The sequence below is a fragment of the Eschscholzia californica genome, unplaced genomic scaffold (genome assembly GCF_041429995.1).
Source record: "Eschscholzia californica isolate CP2 unplaced genomic scaffold, dmEscCali1.0.p SCAF_25, whole genome shotgun sequence".
Lineage (NCBI taxonomy): Eukaryota > Viridiplantae > Streptophyta > Magnoliopsida > Ranunculales > Papaveraceae > Eschscholzia > Eschscholzia californica.
The window spans coordinates 32501-37500 of NW_028238365.1; positions in this window are offsets into that span (position 1 = coordinate 32501).

Sequence of the window (5000 nt, forward strand, 5' to 3'; positions counted from 1 at the left end):
GAGGGTTATCCAGTGTATAAACCTTTTACACACCCACGTAGTCGAATAGAATATACTATTCCTATAGCCCATGAAACTGCGCTATCCCATCGACTCCCGTGCTAGTCTTCGTGAGTCATTGTTGTCCATGCAATGACCTGGACCAGGGATTTGATAATAAATATTCCAAGTTCACTTAATAGGGTTTCATTCATCAGATCACGTATCTGACAAACCTATTCGGAATGTTTTATCATCAATGGACTGTCGTTTAAATACTAAACCAAATTTAGACGACTTGTGAAATAACTCTATTATTTCTGATAACGAGAGTTGTAAATCTGAGCCTCTTCCGTAAAACTCTTTTTACCCACTCAATTTTACTTGTCGAGGTTTAAAATTATACCTCATGCCTTAGACTGTGTATGAATCTCATACTATGTCTTAGGTGACAGTTCAGTTTGACTACCGTGGTAGTCGGTTTTAAACTTTGCTTATTATCAATTAATTTGAAGATTGCTAACTTCAACCTTGATAATATCTAGTAACTTTTACTAGAGTTAAGGCTTTTAATTCTTTATGTAGTATTTGCAACAGTTCCCGGCTTAAAACACTTTTAGCCTACTTTCCTTCCATGTCTGGAAGTTTGCTTCGATGACATGTTCAACTTTTGTACTACTTCATCCTTTAGCCTTCTAGGATGTACTAAGTAGTGTTTCGGTTTTCCAATCCGAATTCGGATGTTTAGATGCTAATCATGTCCAACATGATTGACTTTATGTTTTCGAACATAAATGTCTCTCTCATGCGTGCTAGCTCATCGGTGTCTTTTCAGACTCCGAGTTTTGCAACGCCCTCTGTCATGAGTTTTTGGGTCGAAATCTTTTAGACTTTCGGAGTCTTAGATTTTCTGTTTCGGATCTCAAGCATCTCAGCGTACTGAGTCTCTCTAATCCTATCATCCTTTTGATCTATGCTTATAGATCTTCAGATGCCCAAAATGGCATTTTATCCTTTTGTGTGTGGTCCTTTATTGAGTCAGTTCGTTACTGTTATACAACACCTTATGTCGTACTCAATCTTTTGTATGTACTCTGCATACGGACCTGGAAGGTTTGTTTCTCCCACTTACCTTCTTGAAACTCGTGATTCAAGATTTTCTTCATTCCTCAGGAATCAAACTTCTTTGATTGCCTTTTGAATCGAAGATTCTAACTCTTGCGTGCTTTTAATCCGTTGATAGATTTTTGAAGCATGCATGTGGACATAACTTGATTGGAAGAATCTTTATTCTTCTTGTCTCGTTTCGGGAAACATGAATGTTTCCATCCTTCTCAGTTTTCTACTTTGGAAAACCAATTTAGGTCTTCTGTTGACTTAAATTATCAAGCTTCATGTCTTGACGAGATATGGATTCCACGATGATTTTGGCTTCTAGCCAAAATCTAGAGTCAGTTTCCGTTTCTGCGCAGGTCTTTTATCTCTTCAGAAATAACCTTTATTTTCTGAGTCTTTAAGATTTTATTTTGACCTTTCAGGGCTTTTGAACAACAATTTGGAATTTTCTCAACTACTTTGAGATATTCCTTTAGAGACACTTTCACTCGCTTTGAGAGTTCTCCTGCGAATGACATTCGCTTTTGTGCGGTGGGTTTACAAGATCATATCTTAAACCTTTCCTTTTCCGAGGAGCCGCAGTTTGTTGCTCTTGGTCGAATTTAATCGTCTTGTACAAGTTTTCATGATTGTTCTTCATGACTCTTCATGATTTTTCTCATGATCGACTTGTACTTTTCTCCCACTTATTCTTGTAATAATTAGTGCTAATTATTAGAAGAATACTATCATGAGCAACAAACACTTTGTTCTCTTGATTGGTTATGGAAGAAGCCCAAATTTCTTTCAAAAGAAATTGCGTCAGACTTTAGCTAATTTTGTAATGCTTTTACAAGCTTAGCTGTTAGACGGACTTTGGTAAGTGTGAAAATAGTCGTTTATAAAATATGTCCCAAAATATTCGGAAGACTGGCTTAAACCCATCTTTGATCGAATTATGCATAGCAATGTTCGATTACTCCCACTGAATCCACCATCCCTCAGATGTGTTCCATGGAGCGAGTTGGGAAACGTTTTCTCAACTCCTTTGATGGTTATTTAGTATTTGACTCAAGTTTTTATCACTCCAATCTAATCGGATGACTTAAACTCTCTTGTCAAAATGATTCTTTTACTTCGGTTTGTACTTTGTTTGAACCTTTCAAACATTCCGACTTATACTTTATGATTTGTACGTTTCCATGAAGTTGTCAGAGTACGTATTTGAAGTTTCTCTCGTTAGCTTCTGCAAGTAAACTTATAGGTCTGCATAACACTGTATGAGTCCTAATAGATTACCAGTCTCTATGCCTTTTGAAAAGGGTGACTTTGTCAATTCAGTCCTTAAGACCTAATTGACAATGCTGAAGTTTAATGAGTTTGAATCTCTTGATTTTAGCCATTATCAATGTTAACCTTCAGTTAATTTTACCACTGGTTTAAAACATCATATGTTTCTAGAAGAACAAAATAATCACTATTAAGTTCTAAGCTAGATCAGTGTCTAAAAGAAGACTTTGATCCCTTTCAGCATCCCTAGCATTACTGCTTCTGCTCCCTCTTGGATTTTTACTTCTTTTAGTCAAGTATGTAATTCCCTTAAGCTCCCACTGAGCCGCTCATCTGGTCTTAAATACCTGATGAAGGAATTTTACGATACTTGTTTTTAACTTTGTTAGCAAGGATACGGAACCGGAATTCATAATTCCATTCCTTTTGTCCTCCAGGTGCTAAAGGTAGTTTCCTTTTAAATGGTCTAGCCATTGTTTGGAAACATTCACAGTAATGAGGAATACTCTTGATCATGTACTCGGCAACTGCTTTTCTTTGATCAAATGTTTGCCTCACTTGACTGACCCTTTGCCCTTTTGAATCTCAAGAGCTCTTTCTTAGATTCTTTGTACCAAATCTCAAGAACCTTTCTTAGATTGGATATTCCCGTATGTTCTGCTCAGTTTGACCGTAACAACCTGAGTGACTCATCTAAGGTCTTATCTATCTTTGTTCAATCGATATTGAATTGGGTGATAGATGTATTATGTTGTCTTCCCTTAGGATGACTTTCAGATTGCCTTGGAGGTCTCGTACCTCCCCATTTATGACTTCTGTAGGAATTTCTTCCTTAGTTTGTCTTAATGGTTATGCTAGCATCCATTACTCTTCCAATGAGAATGTTATACGATTGCTTGCAAAAGGCTTTTGACCTTCTCTTGTATGAGTCAACATTGGGATTGGGTATTCTAGTGACCTTCCTTTTGAATCTGAGAACTATTCTCGGATTCATTCTTCCATTCTAGGAAGTGGATCAACACCTCCCTTAGGTGTGATTCAATGTTGAAATCGTTTGTCATCTTAAAACTACAAAAAGAAATGGCAAAGTTTTAAAACTCGTTATCGTTTTTGAAAAACTTAGTTTTCCCACATTATTCAATAAAAATCGTCCCCGATTGAATAAGTGATTCCAAGACCCCAGTTCTTCGGAGTAAAGCGGACGAAGGCCCTACCCTTTGACTCCGTCGTTCCGGGTGAGTGAACTACTTCACTGATCATACCTTATGACTCTTGGTTGATAGATTTCATTAATGAATGACTAATCTATCCTTTTGCCTCGAGTATCCAAGACTCTCTTGCTGATCTCGTTGAGTAGAACCATTTAGACGTGTAGGCCTCTTCTATAGACCTACCCGCATTGTCCCAAGGTAGAGGAGGTACTCTGCGAAGGCCGACCCACCTTCCTCGAACAAGGGCGCAACGAGTGTCTTAATCTGGATAGGCGATTACTCAAGATTACTTTTGGGGACTTTTACGCTAGTCTGGCGTTTGTTATAGTGAACTATTTAGCCTAACTAACATCCACGACATAAAGCGTAAATAAGTAAGTAAATGCGCGCGAGAAAGTAAATCAAGCAGACATGGATCCTAGTATGGCCCCTAACCTAGAAGATCTAATCTCCTTTGGTTTTCTTCTTGTTTCGCCTTTTGGTTCGTCTAGATCTCCATCCTTGAACCTCCATTGATTTCTCCCACTCGCCTTTGGATTCCATCCTTGAGTTTTCTTCAATGGACTCATTGACCCTAAACTCTAATTACAAGACTCTAACGATTCGCAGATCGTATAAACTTGAAATTAAAATTAATTACAAAGCATGCACCCATCCGTGCTTAAAACAAGAATAAAGATATAAATCTATGGCCATACTAGTTTCCCGCATTCACATCACATGCAATCATATAATATATCAAGGCTAAGAATTATATATGCATGATTATCTTGGGAGATACTTTTGTTGACATCACATGTCACATTACGGACCTTAAGTCTAAATTCGAAGAATTCAACTAGTGGTGCGTTCCGGTTTTATCTTTTATGATTTCTAAAATCATCTTTAAGAAAAACTCCGTTTCGGGTTTTGAAAGCCCGGGTCAATTTCGGAAAAACATTGGTTCGATTCTTAATGATTTCATAAATCAATTTAAAGAGAAATCCATTTTGGCCTTCTGGATGGCCCGGATTGATTTTGGAATTATTTGGTTGGAATCGGAAGAAATTTTGGCAAAAACTCCCACTCGAATGATGGTTCCTTTTTATGGTCCGAAAAGCCTCGAAAAAGCCCGGGACAAGTCCTAGACAAGTCCCGGCCCAAGCCCAGAAAAGGGCTCGGACAAGGTCCGGACATAGCACGGCCCATAGGCCGGCATGTCCTGGCCGAAGCCTATCAAGGCCTGGTCTCGTCCTGGCCGGAGCCAGGACGCTAGTCCATGTACCAGACGCGTCCTAGACGTGTCTGGTGCTGGACCGGACCAGCACTAGGTGTCTCGGACTAGTCCGAGACACCCAGAACCTCCCAGACGCGTCTCCAAGACGCGTCTGGTCGAGTGCTCTGGACGCGTCCTAGACGCGTCCAGGAAGCTCCCTCCGCAGCTGC